Here is a 25,976-nt window from a genome sequence, read left to right on the forward strand (position 1 = left end):
GGGAGCTAAAAGCATTGCACTATGCATATTTCCCTGGCCAGTTCCAGACCTTCTGTCAGATGACAAACTTCTCAGCTATTTGTCCTCATTACAGAACAGCCTTCGACTGCCCACCTTAATTCCCCTGCCCGTCTCTCAGGGGGCTCTTTTCCACCCCTGCTTGGCATGACTCATTTTTACGACCACCACTTTTGCTCCCATCGGCCCTGGCTGTCTATGCTTTAAACCCAGCTAGGCAAGTAAATCTGCAGCTTTAATTAAAATAGCTTCTTTTGTAGCGCTGTCGATCCCGCCGTCCTCTTGTCCCTGATGACATAATGGTGTTCGGAACTTCCCTCTGTAGAGCTGATTCAAAAGGACTGGTCCTTGAAAAATTGGGACTGTGTTGTGCTACTTTATGATGAGTTAGCAAGAAATAAGTCACACCTTATCCTGTCTCCTGATCTCTTTGTTTTGACCTGACTTTCTAAGTGAAAAGACAATTAGGAAGGTCAGGGGAAGAGTTTCACTGATAAGAAGAATGTACATTATATACAGTTAAAACATGCAAAACAAAAATCAATCAGAAAAAAATTAAGAATGGGGCAATTTTAAATTAGATTAGGCTTCTCAGTGAATGGAGTGAAAAACTAAAACCTTGTTGTCTTTCAAGGTCAGTCTTTCTTGAGGAAGTCACAATCTCTGAAGCCAAATCAATGAGGCTCAATCAAGCCATTTTCCTACAACATTGTTCAGGGACTAACTTTGGTACAATTGATTAGTTGATTTATACCCTTGACTTTTTACTTGCATCTCTTCCATTAAAGTGAATGTAGATCTGCAGAGGAGAGGAGAGGAGAGGAGAGGAGAGGAGAGGAGAGGAGAGGAGAGGAGAGGAGAGGAGAGGAGAGGAGAGGAGAGGAGAGGAGAGGAGAGGAGAGGAGAGGAGAGGAGAGGAGAGGAGAGGAGAGGAGAGGAGAGGAGAGGAGAGGAGAGGAGAGGAGAGGAGAGGAGAGGAGAGGAGAGGAGAGGAGAGGAGAGGAGAGGAGAGGAGAGGAGAGGAGCTAAAAGTCTGTTACAAAGAAGCCACAGTACTAAAAACTGTGAAATTTTTTTCAGTTATTAAAGGAGCAGCACTGTAAGGCTATTGTGTTGTAGTGGCCACAGTTGCAACAGTAGGTCATGCAACAGGAACACCAACAGAAAAAGACTTATTTTCTCAACTGCTTGTGATAAACGCATTTTTCTGGACACGACGACACACATACCAACTTGTATTTACCACAATTTGATCCATAGGGTCCCTAAAAACATGAATTCTTGTCGAGCCTCATGACCAAATTACTTTCAAGTCATTTATACATAGAGGCAGCCAATGTGATCTATGGGCCCAAAAGCACAGAACTCAAGGAAACCTGATCATTGCTTTTGTCATATGCGCTAAGCAAACATCGTGCAAGTACAGATTGCATAACTCCATTTACCATCTCTCCTGTCTTCAGGACTTTTCCCTCCTCTATTGGCTTTACCTTGTTCCTCTTTTTTCCCTTCTTTCTTTCACTCATAAAACAGGCACTAGATGCACTAATAACACCACCCTCCATCCCTCCCTCCCTCTTCTTTCTCTCTTATTTCCTCTCTTTTCCTATCTTCACCCCTGAAGGGGTTGTCTGTCTCCTAACCAGCTGAAGCAATGCTTCCGCTGGTCTGCGCCTGGCCCCTATTACCAGAGCATGACAAGGAGCTGCAGTGTCGACTTGTCAGCCTAATAAACATCCTTTATGGCACCCGCCTGGGTGTGTTTTGAGGGGAGTCAGCCAGCCACCAAGCAGTGGACCATTGATTTCTTGGATGGCACACAGTACTTAGACTTCCACCCATCTATTATGCAGTGGACAGGCAGCAATTGTTTTGCCATGCACAGCCATACTTATGACACCCATCCTCCTAAAGGCTTTCTATTTAGTTTCAGACGGCTGTGGAGAGAAAGGGAGGATATAAAGACAAGAGACAGAATTAAAGCAAAATCTAACAGGTCAAGGTTGGCAGCATTCAGGGCAGAAGTAGACTTGAAAGGCTGCTTTTTCAGACCTTTACATAAGACTTTGTGTAACCTTTGTTTTGCAGGTCAAAGTCAATAAGGCTTTTATATTTTCGCTTTCTCTCCAACTTCTTTCTTTCTTCTTCTTAGCGCAGGAAAGGTGAGGGGTCACACAGCAGCTGAACAAGCTGTTCAGTCACTTACAATAGTAATCAGTCTTTTCTTTCTCTTGTGGCACAGCAATCCTGAGTTGCTGACAACATGAGCTGTTCCAGGACCGAACTGAGTGGGACAGAAAAAGAAGATGGAAACACAGGAAGACCACCATGCTACAGAACAACTGGATCATGAGTTCAGCACCACGGACAGCAACTTTTCTTGACAAGCAATCAAAGAGCAGAAGTGGTGCTAGTAAGCCAGAAGCAAAATGTGCCTCTTTAACCTTTGTGCACTACCATGTTATAAATATTCATAACAGGTGAGCAGGCAGATATGTCATTTTAACAAGCAAGCAGCGTACGCTCAGACTGAAAGTTCATTAATATCAAACGTAGCAGTAGAAAAATGATAAAATATTCATCGTATACTTCACATACCATTGACCAGAGATGTGCTGTTTTGTTTTTCAGGCTATGAATGAGTCAGTGGATGTTTCCAGTGTTTATAATAGATGTGAAACCCTTTGCATAGCATGTAGATTGTTTTTGGCAGTTTAAAAATGTAAGCCAAAGCAGTACAGTACAATGCAGTAAGACCCTTGCCATATTTTACTGATGGTTCACACATGCCTGTTTTTTGATCTATGATCAGCAACACGTCACCTTAGTCATCTGAAAAAAAAAAACACTTTATATCAACTACATCTTGCAGACAGTTTACTATGTATAACTCCTGAGGAAAGGCTACCAGGAGCAGGAAAGGTACTTTGTATAATCAACAGCCTATCAGGAACAAGTGAGGGGAGGTCACATTCAGACTAATGCACCTTTGATTGTATTTGCTATCTTTCAAACTGGCCATCTCACGATACAATGCAATCAGCAATGCTGGAAAAACAGCATTACAGAGCTTTGTGGAGCTACATCAGTAAGACAGGCAAACCTGCCAACCCATAAAACTGTCTGAGCGACCTTCACTTACCCTCAGTATTGATGGTCCAATCATATGGAGAATATGAATTAGTACCTTCAGGGATTTCTTAAAATGAGGCATAATTCTTGGATATGTCTAAAGAAAGAAGAATAAATCATGTTTTGACTTTATGGCATCACCCAGAGAGCTGGAGAAGATGAATTTCAAAAACATGTTTTGCTCACCACCTCCAAATGTATAAGACGTTGTGGCCAGAAGAGTGATTAGAACGTTGATGTGAATAAACACTTAAATGTTGAACGCAAACCAAATATGTCTTTTCTGATTGTTTACTCTTTACTAACAACTACTACAAATCACATTGATTTGTACAAATAAAACATTTTAGGAAATACATTTTTGCAGTGAATATCTGAACAGCATTTAAGCACTTATCTTGTATATCCAGGGCTCTGCTGACAATATGGGCTGCTCTGAGATAAGGGAAACAACACCAATGTTTCACAGTCCATTTTCGCCCAGATTATCTGAGTTTAGCCCCCAGAAAGGCACTGTTTTGCTGGGCTGCAAGTTACGAATATTTGGATAGTCTATCTGTTATTGAAATAAATAATCAACTATTCAGATAGTGAATTACAAAATCACTCTATGGCTCAGCTTTGAAATACAGCTTGATGTTGTTTTAGGCACAGGCTAACTAATTACAAAGACCATAAAGATCACTGTGTATTTTTTTTATGTGAGTGTTTGTATGAATTGCTGTTACAACACTACAATCCACATACCCAGTTTCATCATATTATGTTAAACAGTTATTAAACCCCAAGGCTGGAACCACTGACAGGCACACAAAGAAGGCAGGTAAAGAGACAGACAGGACTGGTAAAGACTTTTTTGACGGTTCACCAGTCCACCGATGCAACCACAGGAAGTCGACATGTGTGTCTTTTTTTGACAGGGGGGCCGGAGTAGGCCAGCAACAGGCTGATGAAAGGTGTGCTCCTATAGTTGCTGTGATAAGGAAAGGGTTGCCCAGAGTATGAGGTGCTCCCTGACTGCGTTTCATCGACCCGAGGCTGGGCCAACACTGTTGAGTCAGTGAAGCCACTAATGTTAGATGTCGCTGGTGAGCTTTCCAACTATTATATCTGTTTCTAACCAAGCCACCTCACTGCAATGCTTACATTCAGTGAGGATCAACTTAGGCCTGGTGGGCTGCCAAGCTTGCATTACAATTGCAATTATATTTTTTTGGTCAGCACAGTTAATCCAGTTGTTCTGTGGTAATCTGTGCTAATGTATTCACATCAGGCAATAACTCACATTAGGTAGTGACGCATTTCACTCCAATCAGCGAAAATACCTACATGTCAGAGCATTCAGAGTCAGCACGAATAATTCACACAATCTACTCACCTATTAAACTTGATGGGAGCTAATTTGGTAATGGTTTTGCTTCTTTTTCCACATCTTTGTTCTGTGAAAGGAAGGTCAGCCATTACAAGTCCCAAATGTACTGAAAGAATTCAGAACATAATAAAATTTTACTGACTGCATTTCCACCTACCTGTATGTTAAAAATCCCTGATAAAAACTGCAGTAAGTGCGCCCCAAATTCATGCATGAAATGAATCAAATGCCCTATTTCACTGGTGTTTATTTTTATTATTTTATCTAATTGTGCTGTCAGCTGATTACCCTAATGCACTCCACTAGTAATATTCACATAACAGTAGTAAATCTATTATTATGTAGAGGAAATCTGATTAAAATTGTACTAAATTTGTGAGGGAACATGGCTACACTCCTAAACTGTTTCCTATTGTTAAACAAATACAATGTATTAAAATTCATCTTATCATGTAATGCCAAGTATAAAAGTCAAAAGTAAAATCAGAACACTTTTTCAGTATATAGTTGTTTTGCATTAGATTATCTATCCGACAGTAAGAAAGCATTACAAAACCACTGCCAGTGGCTCCGCTCTCTCCCTCTTTGTTCAGCTTTTCTATTCACCATCTTCAGCTTTTCCCGCTATAAATAGATGTCAGTGTCCATTACTGTTTCTGGACTCCTAAAAGACCCTGTTGTACTTTCCAGGCTCTCTGTGCCATTCTGTATCTCTGCTTTCAGACACTGGATGTACCATTAAAATCTGTAATATTTTATTATTGCATTATTTTGAGCTCTCTGTGTAGAGGCATCATCACAAATGAATTAAAGAAGCACTACTTTTGTTGGAAATGCTGGGAAATGATGTACAGGAAGCCATTTGCATGCAAGGAGGTAAAACATGCAAAGCCACCATTATGTTAATTTAAGATTTTAAGAAGTGAGTAAGGATGGAGTGTAAAAAGTTCTGTCTTTGTTGGCAAAAAATATTTGAAGGGCTGCTGCTCTAATGTTACTATGTTTGTTATTAGTATTATCAGTTCACCACCAAATACCAGAATATAGTGTTATCCTGAGATTTTTTACATTTCATTTTATTGTTGCTCAATAATAGCACAATGGTTAGTATTGGAATTTTGCAAGAATAATTGGAATTTCCAAACATATCAGATCTAACGTGTTTCACATTTATACTGTATCCTATATGTAGAATGCAAACATTATATGACATTGGACATATGAAGCTCATAAAAATAAATACCTCTAGTTTGGTTTGATTTTACGGCCGTATTTTTTGGGCTCGGGCGGTGACTGCTCTTTTTTGTAGCATAATGAAAGGTTACAATGAGGCTGCATGGCTCAGTAGAACTGAAAACAATGTGATTCATCTCCTGCGCAAACATGATCTGTCTATGAGTCACAAAATGAGGTTTGATTTTCCACTATTAAAGCAAAAATAAGGCTATGAAAGCAATGGACTTAGATTGTAGTGTTTTTAATTTAAAAAAAAAAGAAAAAGAGGAGATGGCAGAAATGGAAAATCTAAAAATCTTTTCACTCTACAGTGCATATTTGTCATATAATTGAATAGTTGTGTTGTTTTGATGCATTACCTATAATTATAAGGAACACGAACTGAATACAAATAGATTAATAAAACACTGAAGTCAGAAAGTGGGCATATGTATTACCTGTCATGACTCAAATGTGGGAGCAGCGAGGAAATTTCACACACAAATAATCATCGTGTAAATGTTTTACATACTGTAAATTTGTATTTTGACAGTGCTGTCAGTGTCCGCAGTTGAGTGTGACAGCTTGGTAAACACAGTGACAGGGGCAGGATATTGGATTCACCTGAAATTCATAACGAGTGACACATTTATCTATCCAGTGTGCCAGCAACCATACTCATGTATTAAATAAACATCTAACATACAGAGACATGCACACACTAACATGCATATAAAAAGCTCTGTTCCACTGAGCCCGCCATGAGTGCAAAGCTGCTTTGCTCACTCATCAACTCAGAGCTGAAACACAGAGCTGCTGTCAGGAAGAAGCCCAGCACAGTTGGGGGGGAAAGGTACATCGCCTGAATACTGGACAGCTTTCCATTGTTCCTGCCACAGATACAGTAGCACAGCCACAACTGAGGAATTAATTTATGTTAAAAAAAGAGGACAAATCTCCTGCTTTCCTTGGGCTAAGAAGGCCAGTTGAAAAGGTGTCGCACTGACTGCACCGATCCTTCTCATGATCCTCTATCGCAGCCTACAACTCCTGCCAGGTCTTCTGTCAGAGGTTTTTGTTCTCATTTCTGATTTACCAATTAACTTTCGCTATTCTAATACAGGCCAAATGAAAATTATGCTGCAGTGTTCTGAATGGCATCAGCATATTTATAATGAAAGTATACACTGTTAAGGCACAAAGCCTCACAAATCACATGGTGTAAAACTGTTCTATGATACCAATACCACAGCAACAATAGCAGCAGCAGCTTAACAACAGTGTGCACACAGCAAAACAGCAATTTTGTAACTTTCTGTCTTCTATAGGAACACATTCTTGAATCGCTGTTTGCAGCACACTGTTTTCACCATAAGAGTCCAACAAACAAAACGCTTGGTATTGTTCAGTCTTCTTATACTTGAGAAAACTGGACAATATCAAGGGTCATTTATTACCTGGTTGTCTTCTTGATTACTACGCAAAAAAAATGTATTAAACATCCAAAGCTTGTCTCACGTAAATTAAAAACCAAACTACTACGCAAAAAAAATTTCGTATTAAACATCCAAAGCTTGTCTCACGTAAATTAAAAACCAAGCCAATTGTGAATTAAAAAACATTGCAACTTTTTGTTAAACTGTAACCTTTAACTAACAAGGTGTCCTGATGCGTAAACGGTAAAAAGGTTCATCACTGCATCAAAAATTGAGGCTCGACAATCATATAAAGCAAAAAAACAATAATAACTGAAACTAAGAAATCTCCATGCACACTGTAAGTCAGTCCGATTTAATGAACTGAAAGTTATGACCACAGCTGTCAGATTTTTATTTATTTTTTTTATTTAAATGTAACTGAAAAATGACACTGACAGTGACTAATTCCTCTCATTGTGTTACATATTTTCATTGACAGACTAGCAATTTGTCAGAAATCTGTCATGGACACGTTGAGAGATTTCGGTTTACCCTTCTTTAAAGGTTGAGGCATCACTGACCAGCAATCCGTCATTCAGTCAGCTGTTCAAAAAACAGCCTCAGATGCACATTCATTTTAAATTTAAAAGGCTTTATGAATGACTCTTCTGACATTGTTAAACTTCTTTCATTGATCTGAACTGTAGATGTATTGATTAAGAGCATGATTAATGGGAATGGGGTTTAATCATGTTGAGAATAATTTAGCCTCTACTGAACAAAAGAGCAATAAATACTATGAAATATTGCCAAATATCTTCAAACTTTCTCTGTCATTTATGAGTAGATATTTGCTTTTTTGTCCAACATTACAACTACACTAAACAAGGCCTGAGTTCTTGAAGATAGGACTTAAAAGGTACCATTGCTTGTTCCAAGTTTGTGCAATCAATCATTTTGTCAGAGAAAGGGCCAAGATGCCATTTTAATCAAAGGCTGGATATTTCATTTTGGTGCCATGTGCTTCATATCCTGCTAACAACTGTGGCCAAAAATTAGATGACTAAATCCTGAAGCACTGTGAACATTTAAAGGGCTATCTCTGTTGACATGCCAACGGGAGGTCATTTTTACTGGGTGATCTACAGCAGATGATTTTTGGGCACGGCACACAGTGGTACAGTGAGTGAACAAGATTGTGTTGTTTCATTTCACTGTCAAAGAACAGCATCTGAGTTATATTTTTTTGTTATGTGGTACTGCACTTTAAAACATCTAGCTGAGTTTCTGATGCCAGGACATTCCGGTCACAAAATTGGACCCGATACATCCATTAGTACGACCACGCTCTCAAATGATTCACGCTACATTATTTCAAAAGTGCCATCATATCACCCACATGTATCAGCCTCAAATATCCCATCAAAACAAGAAGAGCAAACACTGCAGAGCAGCATGGACTCTGGCCACACGTGAATCCTGGGAGAGCAACACAAGATCAATGAGAGTGCTTTTTTTAAAACAGCAGGGTTGTCCTCCAGCCAGAGGAAGAAATGATCTATGTAGATCTCATTAGCCCCCTATGATGGCAGACGTACGGTCAAATGATTAATGGCCAGCTGGAGAAACAGGAGAATTATTGACATGACCTTTTGGGGTGCCTCTGTTCAGGAGTGAACAGAATGACATGTCTTCTACTAAAATGATCCAATTTGACATTTTCATCCTTTTCTCTTTTCCCACCTTCTCTCCCTTATGCTCTCTGACTCTCTTTAAAGCAGTCCAAGAAACCCGAAGCACAATGCCGCCTAGCTTAGTGAGTGGATGGATTCTGGCATAAAGAAAATGCAGTGAAATTGTACAGGAATTGGAATTATTCTGACTGTATTATAGTATTCTCTTCATGTATTAATCTGTGCTTATAATGTCTATAAAAGTGCATGAATGAGATCAAGGTTGGGTTGTCATCTGCCAATTGGATTTTATGAGCATATCTTTTTTGGGGGGGGGGGGAGTGAAAGTCAATAACAGTAGACTGTGTCATCTCAGATGATGAGGTTTTAATGATGGGGAGCCATCCAGTCACCTTTCCACAACCCCCAGAGATAAAAGACCACTGATAGTGACCAAGGACGGTGAAGGAATTAATTCAACATTTTGTGTGTGTGTGTGGTAGATACAGTGAAGTGTGCCATGTGATGTAGATAAGAAGTCAAAAAGAAGAAAGAAAAAAAAGGAGAGGAGGGGTGTATGAGGAGGAAGAAAAGGAAAAGGGAGCACACAAGAAGCCAATCTCTGAACTATCTTTTCTGTATATTTTCATTATTTACAAGAAGAATATGGTACAAAAAGGGCATGGAGCAGGGAAGGAGGGATAATGAAAAAGACAAAGAGGTGCAGCGATATGGGAAAATTGGGGGGAGTAGGTGGAGGAGAGGGGATGAAAACAGACAGAGGCAGAGGAAATGGCATACGAGGAGGGAAGAAGAGACACGGGTTGCAGATGGGAGGGCCAAAAGACCAGCTAAAATGACTAAATGGCAAGCAGTATTTAATGAAGGAGGAGTGGTGGGTGGAAACAATCACCGGTCTTCACCGTTACAAGCCGTTGCAATTAATTGGTCTAAACAAACACAGATGTTTGCATTTTGCCTCCGGCCCATGCTTGCCTCCCAACATTCTTTGCCTCCTCTGACGGTCTGTAATCGATCGGGGGAGCTGCTAACCACTTCATCTGGCTCACTGTGAACATCCTGACCTGCAAGCCTCAACTGGAGGGACTGAGGAGCCCCACGGCCATTGATTTGATGCTCTCCGAAGCAAATGCAGTATGTATGTTTTTTTTTAAGTCGATGCTCAAAACACACTTTGACGCAAACATATAAAAGAACTTTAATGACTCTATCATTGATTTTTTTTTTTTTTTAAATATAAATTCCATCAATATGTTTAATCTGAGACTATGTTAAAAACTGCAATATTACACTTGCAAATTTGGCTCGATTTAATGTGAAGATGCTGCTGATGTCAGAGACGTCGTGCATCATGCTGCAACCTATTCAAACCTTTGTTTTCATTAATATTTAGCCATATCTGCTTGCAACGACTCTTGTGCAGAGTCTGTGATCATGCAGCACCATTTAACAAGCCAGGAAATGTCAAAGTTACAGGGAAAAGGTCTTGGACAAGTAGATTAGAAGAGGAACGTATCAAGAGTATGGATCAAATTTTGCTCCACCTCTCGGCACTACCAGTCAAAAAATTAATAATACAGTAAAAGAAAGAACAGCATGAAATAAAGAACAGTCTGCTCCTGTCAAGAAGCAGGGACACTGTCCTGAATCTAAACCAGCTTCGGAGAATAATTTGAACAAAATATCAACACTGCAAGATTGTGAACTATGCTGCAGGTGAAGAGCAGGTACTTGCATGGACCGACTCAGAAACTTTTTAGCTTATCTGGCTTTAAATGAGGACTTAATGAGGTAAAGTCCTATTGATACTAGATGTACTCACTCTACAGGTACACTATGTATTGAGCGTTCTTTACATTATTATTAAGAATTTTCCCAAGGTCAAGTTTTCAGATTGATTTCAAGCATTTTCACTAACACGGAATGGCTTAGGCACAGGGTCTGAGTGTTTTTGCGAATTGCCTGAACCCAGACAGTACCTAGGGTCTCTGGAAACCTAAACCTAAGATCTTATTTCAGTGTTTTTCAAAACAATCTGCAGTGACTTAACACTGGTTTGAGAAATATAATCCATCACAGCACACATTTTTCTTTCCTTATGTTTTGATCAAGGTTTTACTCCTATTGTCTTGTTCTGCAGCTGCAAGCGATAATAGTCCAAGTTTCTCTTTGGTGATGCATTCAAGAACATCCAGGACTCCAGAATGCAACCATTTTGGTAGCACGTGCGACCAAAATTCAGCCAAGTGTGACTGAACCTTTGTATTGGCTGCATTGGTGCACCTGACATTTAGCAGGTCTATCTGTGCATGTGTGACCTTATTAGACAAAATAGTGATTTACAAAATGTGTCTTTGTGTACATTTTATTGTCTTTAATGCACATTGTTCTCTTATTTACTATGGTAATGTTTTTATTTGCCTGCTTCAGTGGTCTGGTTGTTTCCTGTTGACACACAGTAGTATTCTTCTTTCTCATTGGAAATATGAGTCGTCAATTGCTAATGCTCATCCCATGTCAGAGCAAAATAAATTAGAGCCTGAGATCAGTTTAGGTTTAGGGAAAGAGTCAGCAGACTGTTTTATAAGTGAAGAGTGTTGTAGTTGCCACCCGTAATTGTGAATGCACTGCCGATCAGTCAATAACAAGCCCACCACTACTTCCTGCTGCTTCACAGCCATTGTCCATGCACAGTCTCAGTCCATTTGTCCCGTTCTCCTGTGGGAGAGGAGCTTATTACATGGTGGTTTTTCTCCATCACTTACTGTTGTCAGTATAAACAAAGATCGCTTCAAAGAAAGTGCAGTATGTAACAGCATCCTCTTCATAACAACACAACACAGAAGCCCACCAGTTCCACTTATTACTCTGATGCCAACAGGTCAAGTGGAAAAATTTGGATGCACACACCAGGACAACCACTGTGACAACTTAGTCGGAGGCCCTAACATCTAAAAGCTCTGCTAAAGCAATGCATCAACAATCAGTTGGTTCAAAACTCCCGTCAATGTAAAGTGGCCACAGGAATACTTTGAATTTGATTTGCCTTATAAATGTGCTGTTGAGCAGATCATTCTCATTCAGTTAGCTTACGGAGCTGAAACATGCCAAAGCATATAAACAATTGTTTAAAAAGAAAAAGTGAAGTTCAAGTTTCTTTTCTGTGGAAAAATTCAAAAAATGATAATGCTTAGAAGACAGTCATTCAAGTCAGCTTTAGCTTATTTAAAATACCTGCACGTTGCAAATAAGATGTGAAGTGGTAATGACCTATTTTTCAAGACAAAAACAAAACTAAATGTAAATAAAAACTTTTTTTTGAGTGAGAGGAATTTGAAAATACTTGACATTTTTCATCAATAACAGCTTTAACAAAAATGTTCAAGACAGACACTTTCACTCAGAGGACCATCTATTGAAAGAGTGGCTGCCTGGTTACAAGGTAGCCTAGGTAGAATGACTGCAGTAATGCTACTGCTAGGTAAACACGAATGACAGAGAAAGTAGGTCTGTTTAAACTGCTTTAGTTTGGAAGTGAAAACATTAACTGGATTTACTGACAAGAGTCTGTCTGTGTTACATTAGAGCAAAGAAGAGGGATCTATACACCATGACTTTAACAGTGAAAGACAAGAGTTACACCTGTAGCCATGGTAACCATACACAAAGACGGCAAAAGTCTCAAAATTCTTAAAAGATATTTAAAGAATGAAAATGTTTAAATAAGACTAAAATGTCACTGAAGCTCAAAAGAAAAAATCAAATGACTAAATAACTTAAAATCTATAAGTGAAATGTGGTTAAAAAAAAAAAAAAAAGAACAACAAAAGAACAACAGAGATTTTAATTACCAAAACAGAGTAGTGGTCATTACATGCAAGCCATGATTTGACTTTTAGGAATAGGAAAAAGCAAAGAATACAAAGAAAACATTTATTCCAAAGAACGAGACCTAAGCGGGCAAAGACTCCACCCCCAAAGGATTTTTTTATGAAATCAAGGAATGACTAAGTAAACAGCAACAAAACAACATGATGGGGTGCATGGTGTCAACAGGCTGGAGATATACATAGAAGCCCATCTTTTTAAAGCATTTTAAGTGAGAAGGAGGAAGTTAGAATCAGTTCTCACTGGTATTGGTAGCAAATGCAAAGATAAACTGAAACGTAGATCTTGGGAGGACATTTATGATAATGTTTGTTGCCATTAGTTACTGTGATTTACTGCAAGGCTGTAAACTTTATTGGAAGTGTATTTTTATTAAGCTATTCTCCTGTCCAGTCTCCCAGAGGCCGTCGTCTTTATTGACAAGCAATACCGGAGTGATATGTCTCAGCCTTCAATATAATGGGAGGCCTGGGGCTTATGGTGTGCTCTGCCACCTCAGACACACATCATAATATTTCTGGTGTTGTAAAATTGAGTGCAGGTCCCAGATGTGTTGTATCAACATCTCTGTCTTTCCATCCATCTTACTTTCATTCACCATCAGATGGAGATGCTACTGACGCAATACGATAAGAAAACATGGAGGGCTTGGCTTCATCTGGCCTTGTGTACGCAGCCTGATGCAGTGAGAGCTTTCACTTTCAAAATGTCTTTAACAGCAATGATTATGGTAGATACACCGACAGGCCTTTGAGAAGAGACAAGATAAATTCAGTCAGGCTGGTTAGTTTTGTTCCCCGTAGTCTTTAATCACAGCCTCACTGGATGTCAATAAGTCTTTGAGATATTTTTATATGTTTCATCTTTTTGTAGACATTTATTATGACCCACTAACAATGCAGTTCCTCTGGAGGTTAGGGGCACTATGAGCGAAGACGCTGATCTTTTATCAATGACAGACACCCAATGAGAAATGAAGTCATATGAGATGAGAAGTGCAATGGAAAGATCGCTCCTCTGCAAAATCCAATAAACCAGAGAAACAAATGCAACAACATACACAAGTTACCTTAGTCAGTACACAGTATAAATGTGTTCATCTAAGACTTCAATGCTGAACAAGATAAGCAAGCCTACAATGCATTGCTCTTTTGTTAAAATCTAAAAATGCTGTAAAACAAATCAGGTATACATGTACATTACAAATTTGCTGCATTTAGCTTTGGCATAAATCAAAAAATACTTAATTAAAAAGTGGAAGGGTGACACATTCAAGTGTGTGCTGAGATATACACACCACTTTTCAGTTGTAAAAATTAACCAAGATCTCCTATGTTGTACACAATCCAAATCACTTACATTGCACATAAGTATATTAATTAGCAAATGAAATATATAATAAACTTTCGCCAGAACAGTTTAATTGTAAGTCGATGAGTAGTGGTAACAACATGTCCCAAAGGTCTCCACTGAATTCTATGTTCTTCTAACTGCAATTAAACACATTTTATTTTAGTCTTTTAGTGCAAATTCCTTTTCACCTTGTTAACGTACATGTCCATCTGGTGTTTTTATATATGCTGAAAGACAAATCATGAGCAAAATAAGTACTCAATGCCATGGCAGACCATTTCTACCTTCAAACTGCAATGTCCCAATGCCAGCATCAACCACATGGATTCAGACTTCTCTAGTTTCATACCTAAGATCCCCATCCCATCAACTTGAAGGGTGAAGCTTTCTGTATCATTATTCTTCTTTAGAATTGGTTGCATATTCGAACATTTATGGCCGAATTATTCCAATTTTACAACTTACCAATGTGTAGCATAGAGTAGTTTCACAGTGTCTGAGCAGAGTCGTAGGTGAGTTATGCTAGAGCTGCTGTGAGAGGGGAGGGATGGGTTGAAAGAGGTAGAGACTTCACTGAGCTGCACGTTCTAGGGGGCGCAACTTTGTTGTTACAAAGTCATTTCAAGAATATTTTCAAAGACAAAAACTTTTAAACATGTAACTTTAAAATAAAGATATGGTTCTTTATGGTTCAATGACCTGGAAAGGGACTTTACATTTAGGTATTCTGCTCAAAACATCAGGGGAAATCTACCCAAACAAAAAGAGACAAACAAAATGTTACCTCTCATTTATTGAGCAGATTCTATAGCTTTGTTTGTCGTATGTGTCAACGCAGCTTCTGTAGCTAATTAAAATGTCAAGCCAGACATCAGGTTATGTGAGTGACATTGAAATTAACAACATGAAAAGGCAAACAAAGAGTGCATATAGTAAGTAGCTATTGCTAAAAAGAAAAAAAAACTTTTGAAAATATAGAGTACATATAACATATAATTATGTTGAACACAAAGAAAAGCTACAGACGATTGGTTATGAGGTTGTTCCCTACATAATAAAGATAAGATAAGATAAAGTTCTTTATTTCTCCCCACTCCAGGGGAAATTTACATTGTTACAGCAGCTTTATTTACAATATATACAAGGGTGGCAAAATTTTTTAACAGAAAAAATAAAAATAAAAATAAAGTTTAAAAGTGCAGACTCACAACAATCAGACTCACAACTGAAAAAAACACTCATTGTGTAGTAAATACAGACATTAATATCCATTCATTGCTTGCACTTGCTATGACGAACGCCGGATGAAGACACTGAACACTGGGTCGATGGAGCTGATAAATGGCTCATCTTGCTCCTGTGAAAGGTCAGAGCTCTAATTATTTACAACCCCGGATCTCTGTCATGGCTCGGTGACACTGACCTTGCACGACTCCCACGTCCCTCCGTCTGTCTATAACTACGTGTGCATGTGTTTTCATTTCCTCTATACACTCACAATACGCATATAAACATGTCCGTCTACACCGCCACGCACCCATAAACACACACACACACACAAACACACTAAAAACACAGAGCAGTTCTCAAGCCACCAGAGTGACCTTGGTCTAGATTAACAATGGTCCTAGAGGAGCAGACCTCATTATAAATCCCCTGTGATCCACGGTGTATTTTTTGCTTTTGTTCATGAGCCTATGCTAGCATACTAGACCAAAATTTTGCAATACAATTTTTTAAAACACGGCCACAAATTAATGTGCTCAATTAGCAGGAATGTATGTGGTTAAGTTTTTAACAGTACTATTACTCCGACTAATACTTCTTATTGATACTTTATCAGTTAATTCTGTTGTTTCGATTTTGCTTGTAAAGATTTTTTTAATGCGATGCAGGACTTTTTTGACAGTATTTTTGGGTATACGTGTGCTGCAGTGTATGATAGACAGAGCTGCCCCCACCACTCACATACACGCTCCTAGACAAAGATCTCTCTTCTGGATTGTGAATTGCAAAAATGCCTCACAGATAAATGTCATTAAGCTGAAATAGAAAACAGAGTTTGTGGGTGCAATGGCAAGGTAATGTGGATGTATGCAATAATAAATAGAAAATCCATTTTCTTAATTTTTCCAGTACTACCAAGAATAACATTAATTTTGGAGCTCATCGATACTAAAGTCTTTAATAATTTAGCCACAGAACCTGTTGAACACCAGGTTTTAGTATCCATGCCTATTAATTGGTACCCAAAATTCAACATTACTGCACTTCGGGGCAAAAGTGGTCAAAATGGCAGTTTGGCAGCTACTCTGTTTCAACCCATTGCAAGTTCTTTCTCCAATGTTGCCTGAGGATAATTGAATATTAATAGTTTTTGAGTTGCATGTCAGCTTAGTGGGATAAACGCTCACATTTTAAGTGACTCTGGAGGCTTTAAAAACAAATCATATGTTTGAGGCCATATTATCTGCAAAGGAAGTGTATCTATTAATGCTGAACAAATGAGTATGTGGTAGCTGCTCAGACACAGAAAAGCATTGTCTGTGATTTAGTTTCTCTTATAGAGTAATTGTTCATTTGTTTAATTTGAAAAACACTGTATCGTAAATGTTTTATGTGTGCTTTCCCTATGGTGTATTGTTGTGCGTACAGAATTAAATTTAAGAAAATTTCTAGAACACCCTGTATGTGAAAAATGCTTTGATATTGTATGTTCTATGTATTTTGCATCAATAGTACCAAGTGAAAGTATTTCCTGGCTGTCTGCAGCTTAATAGCAAATGTATGGTATGTGTTATATTTCTCTACATTATCATTTCATAAAGGTATATAGGGATGTAGGTAATTTTAGTAAAGTGACATCAAAAAACAGGTTTTCTGCAAAGATGAAAATGACACATCAATCCTTGTAGTATGAAAGCACAGCTCCAAAAGCACTTTTAAACAATTTTCACTAAGTTAAGCACCACAGATGCTTGCCTTTCAGTACCTCATATACACTTCCCCGATTGAGTCTTATTGAGGAACGATAATGTCAGTAATATGGGGCCTTCGCTAGATTACGAATAAAAGGTTTCAATCATCCATGCTTTCCCCATTTTATCTACTACTACTGACTACTGCTGATGATTCATGATAATGATAATTTGGGGATTTGTCTAATGATACTGCTGAGACAAGCAATCTCGGCTGACTGATGCTGCACCCTGTCATTATGTACAAGGCCACCACAGTTCACATCAGCTGAATCTTTAATGTGAAAACCCTAGGTGTTGTTTTGATTTGGGACAAAACATGTCCTTGATGAGTTATGCCCTGCAGAGACACTCTTTGGATTTATGGGTCGCGTCCAGCTGCCTGCAACACTGAAAAATGGTAAATCAGCATATAAATGACTGCATTATTGAGAGTGCTAAGAAAAACATCAACCCACAAGTCCATTATATTAATTGGAATCGCCCTCGCCATGGCAGGCAATGGCTGCAGTCACACTAGGGTCGAGTGGTGATAAATGAAAGGCCGGAGTATGACTATAGCCTTGGCCAATGATATAACAGAACATGCGAACAACTGCTCCCTTTTGTTTATACTGACCTTGTAATTAATCAGGGGGAGGCAGGAATGCTGGGAAATGTATAGGAGTGGAGGGAGGTGGGATGAAGAGGGTGAAGCAGAGAGATGGGGATTTGAGACCCCTAAGAAAAGAGTCCACAGGGAAATCCTGCGTAAACACCAACTCAGTCCACAGTACTTTCAAAATGCTGTTGATAAAGAGATGATATATCTGGGGGATCAGCTGTTTACGGCTTTAAACCGGGGATTCTATGTGACAAGGGAATTTGGCATCTGTTTGTTCGCTCAGAGCGGTAACTGTGTTCCTCAGGCTTAGAGCTAAAGACTGTTGTGTCATTTTCTGGGATGCTGCTGAGCAATAGTTGAAATGTTTAAGGTTCTTCTTTAAAATTTTTTTTAAATAATCATATTACCTGTTTTTTCTACATTTTCAGGCGCAGGTCATCTTCTGAGAGTTTCAGCTTTTAAATAGGTACTAAACGCAGTCGCCAGTTTCAAAGGAGGATGCTTTTTTGCAAACTGAAAGCAATATAAAAAAGATAATCGAGTCCGAAATACAGCTGCAACACAGACTGGGTGATAAGCCGAAAAAATTATTGTAGCTTTGTTTAAGTGTTATGGTTGATTCATAATTTCACTTTTTGTTTCTCATGACAAAAAATACCCAAAATAATTTATAATATTATTAAAACTATGAACCTTCACCCAGTAACTAGTACTACATGTGCAAAATTAATTTTAAAAAAAGTACCAATAAGTACAATATTCTAATGTTGCATTTTGTAAATGCTTAAGTAGCTGTGCAACAGCGGCTCATATTTTGAACCAATTGTTTTCAGCACCCTAGTAAAACCCAAGCTATGTTTTACTGTTTAAAGTGAGGCTATCTTTCCCACACAAAATGCAAAGTTTCTGAGATTTATTCCATTTACTGTGACTACAGAGAATTGTTTCTCACTCATATTAAGTCTGCAGAGGAAACATATATTTCAATTTTGCGATGTCAGCATTTCTCACAGTTGTGCAATAACTCAAATTTGTATATCAACCAGCCCAACTGCAACCATAAGTAGATAAACTGATTAGTGAATCAACAGAAAATTATTTGGCTATTATTTTGATAATCACTTAATCCTTTAAATCCATTCTCAAGCTTCTCAAAAGTTAGAATTCTGTGTAGCTTGTTGTCTGACAAATTGAACACGCTATGAAGGGCATTCTGTACAGCTTTTTTGTTTGTTTACTTTTATAGAGCAAACTCTGAATCAATGAAGAAAATAACTGACTAAAATAACTGAATCAAAATTAATGTAATCAACAGTTGCAATCCTGGTCACACATGATGTGAGAGTCCAATATTGATTAATAAGTCAATTAAATCAAATTCTATACAAAGCATCTTCTCTTCAGGCCAATTTACACTGTGCAATTTGAGGTTAACTAAGATTTAAGTTGCACTATTTTGACTTTCTGGATATAAAATGTCATTCACTTTGCCATATTAGAAACTGGTGTTAAATTTTGTCATACTTACCTAATTAATTTTTGAGTTAGGACCAAAAGGTGTTTTGTGAAGGTCACAGTGACCTTTCACTACAAACTGTAATTAGTTCATCCCCGAGTCCAAGTGAATGTTTATGCCCGATGTAATTTATATCTCTCCAAGCTTTCCTGACATATCGCATTTACAGGATTGAGAGAGACGTGACATCACAATCATCTTGACCTTTGACCATCAAAATCTTATCCTTGATTCTAAGTGAAGATTTGTGCCAAATTCAAAGAAACTCCCTCAAGGTGTTCCTGAGATACTGCAGACAGACAGACAACTGGAAACAATTGATTGTAAACCCTGCTTGGAATAAACAGTAAATGCAGTCTGCCAGAATTGACTAACATAGAAGGAAGACCAGCTTAGCAATAAGCAGGACGCTCTACCAATTAACAAGGACACAGGGTTATTTTGCAACTCATTTGTCAGTTCACAATTGCTATTTTGCATAAAAGAAATTCTTCTGTGTTGATTTTCAGGCATCGCACAATCAGAGCTGATAATAACTTTACTTGCATCCATTTGGACGTTAAACATACACAAACTGAAGACTCTCGACAGTCCAGCTGGACCCTCCCCGATCTGACTTTAATTTGTATCTGGCCCACCTTGGATCCTCGGTATGATGTGCTTACTACAAACACATCTACAGCAAAGCACACTTCCTGAATCCGGTGTCAACAACTCCTATTAGAAAATGTCTGCCTACAGTTACTGTACACCGTTTCTATCCCGCACCGCTCAGTCAGATGATATTCCTTCCTTGTACTGACTTTTTGAAAGGTTCCAACAGCCTGACATCATTCAAATATTTGCCTCTTTGTATTTTTAAAAGGATAGTTCTTCGAGGGCAACACATTCATCTTCATCAGTTTGTACTTGTCAGATCACTGCACCTGCTACTAAAACACAACAAGGCAGTGTCTTTTGTATTGTTGCTTCACACGCTTCAGTTAGCCCACTATCTCAGTGAAGGGAAACATTATGAGAAAGCTCTTTCTCAAGATGCCTTTAGGATTCCCAATTCAAATTATTTATGTAGCTCAGACTCTGAAGCATACAGAATTTACATATAGCTCAGTATACTTTATGCCTAAATATTTCAGTGGCTAAAAATAAAGTCCTGATGTATGCACCACAAACCCTAAGGGTTGTTTATTTTGAAAGTCCCATCTCAAAACGAACTAGCTAACAAGGTTAAAAATTAAAACAGAGCTACTAATCATTTGCATAATAAACTATCTGATACATTTTTGTCGACATAAAGCAATAATGGGATAGTATGACTTTAGCCTTGGCAAAAAGAAATAAATGAGGAGATCTGAAAATACAAACGTATTATTAGTTTTCTTTTTTATGCTTTACAACTGCTCTTAACCAGTGGCAGCATTTATTCTGGAGGACACTGAACAGAGAGAAAAACAGGTTTATTTAGCAAACACAAGAGATTTATTTCCGCTCCACAAAAAAAGCAGAAATATGGCACAGGTTTATAGTAGAGTCATAATTCAGCCATGTGAAAATATATTCATGCACAATCTGATGCATTACAGGAATTTATAATCAGCTGAGCAACACTAGCCACTGATAAATATGTAGCTCTCTGGGTGCTACGCTGTGCATTTCAACACAGAGATGTGACAAACGGTAATGCTCACAAAGCTGACTTACTGTGTTTGGCAGTTAAGCAAAATGTCACCCCTGATTAACGTCAGCGCATTTAATAAAAAAAAATTTCTCACATCTCTGAGACCTTTCCTCACAGAGCAAATTGTCACTCTTTTCCTCTATTCACTATTTATACAGTGCTTTTCTCTCTGTCACACAGAATTCAGAAGCCTCTTCAAGGGCGGTAATCAATTAATAAGGTGTACAGTACGAAGTTTCTCTGGAAAAAATGTTTTACTCTAGTGTTTATGCAACTACTCTCAGTAATACATAACTTGAATTACTTTTCATTTTTGCTTACTTGATTCTATAATTTAGGTAATCATTTTCTGTATGTATATATATATATATATATATATATATATATATATATATATATATATATATATATATATATAAATATATAAACAACTTAATAAAGAAATTTTCTGCATACAGGAATTTTGGCATCTCATAGAGATTTTAGCCAGCCACAAAGGAAAGCCAGCAGCGCTAAAACGTTGAGATTAAGTACAAAAATAAAATGTTCTTAACCAGTTTTATTATTTTTGTGTGGTGTTTACTCAAGCACAATGTACATTTTTGTTCACTAGACGGTCAGAATGAGTAAAAACTCAAAGGACACAAACTGATGGTCTTCAATGTGTGCTAACCAATCACATTTACTGTCTTCCACAGTCACTCTTCAAAGGCCCATCCTGTGCCCATAAAAACACTGGCAATGTACGCTACACAGAGTTACTAATTTTTAAATTCTTACGCTTCAGTCTCAAAGCAAATACAATAACCCTTACTTTATAAAGTGTGGCACATTTTAAAGTTACATTGCACAGGATTTTATAATTTGACAGTAAAAAAGCAGCTGCTGTTTATTTTGTAGACAGAAAATCATTTTTTTATATAACAAACCACAATAATAATAAAACTCCCTTGTCCTGAGGGTCAAAAGTTTTCTAATATAGTGAACTGTTTGCAATAAAAACTTTATATATTGACAAACTGTCAAGGTCCTAGCTGCAATCAGGCAATTTACAATTCACTGGCTCAGTGAGTTGAAGTACAACATCTCAAAGAGTGAAAGTGTATAGTTCACGGTTAAAATTAGGCATGGCTGAGTATGTTTCACTTACTGAAGTATATTTTTACGGTTTAATAAGTGCACACTTTTGAATTGTATTGGCAGACCCTTGATTAGTTTCAAAACCTCAGGGCAAAGTCTATTCTGAGATCCAGCAGCTGCATGAGCGTGTGTCTGTGTACATGCGCCTACGTAAGTCTAAATGTGTTGTTCACTCCAGCCAGCCAGAGTAATGGAGCAGCCCCATCTGGACCTAACACACGGGCCAGACTGTTCGACCTGTCAGGGGATGAATGTGCTCCTGAGACGGAGTTTGTGTGTTTGAACTAGAGACAGAGGCTGAGTGGTCAGCCAGGAGGAGAGGCTGAAAACCTGCACCTGTTACTGCTTCCAAGACAGTACAGAGAGAGAGATTGGAGGAAAAGAGGAGTGATTCAGTGGAGAGCAAAGAGGTGGTGGGACAGATAGAGAAAAAGGTGGTGATAGTAACCGCAAAATGACAAGATGGAGAGAAGAGGTGGAGGGATGGGTGAGCAGAGATAGGTTTGTTTGCCCCTCTGTGTACTTGCCTCCATCTCTCTGTTGTGTGCTTTGTGGATCACAACAACATGATCAAGGCCTAACTTTATTATGGTGGCAGCTTTTGGCTGCAGTTGAAAAGACTGATCAATTTGGCTTCTCCCTTCGACGTAGCCCTGCCATGCTGCCCATGACTCCGCAAAACATTCAGCTGCTTGGCAGCACAGAAGGGGCTGGCGGGCACCAAAAGAAACGAATTGTAGCTTTGCAAAATGAGGACTGTAGCCCAATGAATGAGCTCATTTTCTGCCCTCTCCCACCACCTCATCTGCACTGGCACAAAGCAGTGCTGTGATGTATACTCCAATACAGCAAAAATTATCACAATCACTCTGTAATATTCATAAATTCATTGAATAGAGAATATAAAACAGGAGGAGGAATAAATAATTACGACTGTTCTCCAATTATGATTTAAATGTAAGTGTCTTTCGGAGCATAAGTTGCCTCTGCATTTTTGGAAGTGTGATCTACTTGAAGATGCAGAGCTGCAGAGCTCATAACACTTGGATGGATGGAGAATATCCAGCTCATTTCTCATATCAGGAGAACAGCAGCTGACAAAAATAGCCAGGTGGCACCACTGGTTTAGTAGATTTAAGAAACATTAAAACAAAGCCTCTTGTTAAATGTTGCCTGTACATTAGAGTGATTCAGTTTGCACTTCCGAAGTCAAACATACACACTTTAACATCTGCAACAAACCCCAGCTGAACTCAGTGTCACAAAGCTCACCAGGATCAAAGATTTGCACTCCTCCTCCTAAAAGGTAATAAAACCCCTCACAAACACCAATGGCAGCACTCGCCCAGGCACACACAAACTTAAATTTATACATGCACACACTTTTTTCTTTTTTTTGGCTCCCGTCCTCATATCAAACACCCCCCTTGGGCAGACTGACAAAATGGAACTGCTCGGGTGGAATGATTTACCTGTTGAACATGATGATACGGTTTTGAGAGCTACCATTTTTCACTGGGGGCTGACACCATCACCCAAAGAGTCATAAAGAGACAGGGCACCATCCAGATAGCAAGCATAGCTCATTTCAATGACTCCATCCAGCTGTACTTTACAATGTTTTTTCTAACATTGTTGGGATAAAATACACGTCGTAAATACTTGTGTAATGCTGGCTGAACACTGCCAAACCAGACAAGAATACATAATAGTAACACTCCATATTCTGTATTTAATGAAGCTTTCCTCTAAATGTCTATAACTTAACTGTAACGTTTTCTGATTGCATAACCCTCTGAGAAAGCACAAGGCTATCACTTTTATCAACATTATTGCAGATGTCAAGACAGACTCAGCCTCTTACAGATTCACGAAATCATTTCCCTTTGACATATTTCACAAATCTTGCAAGACACTTGAAGGCTCCTTTGAGACTCAATAATTTGTTTCCATTTAGCAGGCAACAATTATAAATCAAATATGATGCTGCCACCACCTGGATTTTCATGCAGGCAGTGCTGAAAAAATACATTAACAAATATGCATTTTTGATGCTGCTACTTGGCTAAAAGATTGTCCAAGTTTGCAGTTCAAGTAATTTTCTAATCAAATTATTTTAAATTTGTACACCCTAAGCATATTTAAAAATGTACAATTTGATAAAATCAGTAAATTTGGGTGTTGTAAGATTTCAGAACAGGAGTGAAAACAAGTTTACATTTTGTTTGTTTATGCTGAGGTAGATCTAATTTGTGCTGTACCAATGAAAATATTTACATAGTGTTGATGTCTAATCAGGCAGAAAACAGAAGCAATGAAAAAATTCATGCTCCAATTAAATTTCAAAACTACACACATAAGGAATCATAGGGAGCCCCAAGCACTTTGAGCTCATTATGCCCAAATTCTGGTTTTCTTTTTTTTTTTGCAACTGGGTATGTAGATGAGTGTCCATTCTGATACACATTTCAAAAGTTGTGCAGCTTTTATTCAGATCTAACAACTAATACGGAACCAAACTGGATACTAAAATGTTAGTAACTCACTCAAGTTTACATCAAAAACTTGAAGTGTTTGAAGTTTGTCTGTAAAGTTTCTATGTCTTGCAGCTTGACTTGACTTTGTGCATCAGCACCAGGCTGATTTCTAACTGCAGGCTTGGTCACTGAACTGTATTCAACTTTCCTCTATCTCATGGGGCCACAACCTTTCCACTTAACCCTCCTGCTGTGATTCGGTTTATGACCACTGGGTAACCTAAACTATCTCTGCTTTGACCCTGCAGTAACAGCATCAGTAGGTGGTGGAGTCTTTTTCCCAGCTCAAGTCCCAGAGAGAAGACAGAGAGAGAGGAGATCTGGGCACACTGTCGGTGTCACAGAGTTGAGCTTTAGGAAAGGGCCAGTTGGATCTGCCGAGACGACTTGGCAGTGTCCGATTTGTTACATGATTTGGCCGATATTTCTGGAACAGAACCTCATTTAAATTCGTGTGTGTGTGTGTGTGTGTTATTTTTTTTCATCCACTTCCTCGCCTGGAGTCAAGTTTTGAGACTGGTTTTTGGTTATTTCATGGATGCTTGAGATGAGCTGCCCTTTCTGGATGTCTGGATACTGTGGACAAATCTGAGCATTTAAGAAACATATAGCATGACGCAAAGGAACAGCACAGTCTTCTTAATCTTCTTTAACAATCATGTTTTATCAACATTTGCATTTAATTTATTTTAGAAAGTTACGATAATTCTGGTACACACAGCTGTTAAATGCAATGCTTTTTAGCAGATGATCTCAAGTCCCTTATGTTACTGTTTGCATGAGCACATAAATAGAGCAGCATGGTGGTGCAGTAATTAACCTGTAACCTCACAACAAGAAGGTGTGAAGTCAGTGATCGGCTGTGTGGAGTTTTAATGTTCTCCCTGTGTGTATGTGTGCTTTTTCTGGCTGCCTCCTATAGTCTGAAGCCATGCATGTGAGGTTAAGTGGTGATTCTTAATTGGCCTTAAGTCTGAGTGTGCGTGGCTGTCTGTTTCTGTGTTCCTGCAATTAACTGGTAACCAGTCCAGGGTGTATCCCGCCGCTCAGCCAGTGTCTGCTGGGAAAAGCTCAAGCTCCCCAAAAACCCTCAGCAGTATGAGGTGTGTATATGTTTGTTATCAAATAGCCTATTTCAAGTGAAATGTTAATCATAGGTGGTCATTGAACAAGTTAAACTTCTAACCATTGCAGTAGGTGCTCTAATAAGGTGTCAAGACAGAACGTGAGGCAAAGCAGTGGTGCAGTCAACAGAAACACCAATACAGAAATGCAGTGCAATTTCTTGTGAACGAAATTTTAAAGTACTTTAAACTGAGGATTTGAGTCTATCCTGGCGGTTTATTAATCTACATATTTTAAAAAGAGAATGAGGAGGTCCCCACATTTTAAGCTAGCTCACAGGTCATACCTGTACAATCAGAAGCAGCCTG

The 25,976-nt window shown here is 38.5% G+C and overlaps 1 protein-coding gene across 9 annotated transcripts in view; it reads right to left on the minus strand.

Annotated features, from left to right (window-relative positions):
* tnr (tenascin R (restrictin, janusin)) overlaps positions 1–25,976 on the minus strand; it is a 181,968-nt gene that overhangs the window by 124,947 nt on the left and 31,045 nt on the right. The window contains exon 3 of one of the 9 annotated variants that reach the window (XM_055014369.1): positions 4,529–4,589. The exons of the other annotated variants lie outside the window; for them this stretch is intronic. The gene's annotated coding sequence lies outside the window, so the exon portion shown is untranslated. The remainder of the gene's footprint in view (positions 1–4,528; positions 4,590–25,976) is intronic. 9 annotated transcript variants of the gene reach the window in all.

Source organism: Amphiprion ocellaris, chromosome 10, assembly GCF_022539595.1.
Source record: "Amphiprion ocellaris isolate individual 3 ecotype Okinawa chromosome 10, ASM2253959v1, whole genome shotgun sequence".
Lineage (NCBI taxonomy): Eukaryota > Metazoa > Chordata > Actinopteri > Pomacentridae > Amphiprion > Amphiprion ocellaris.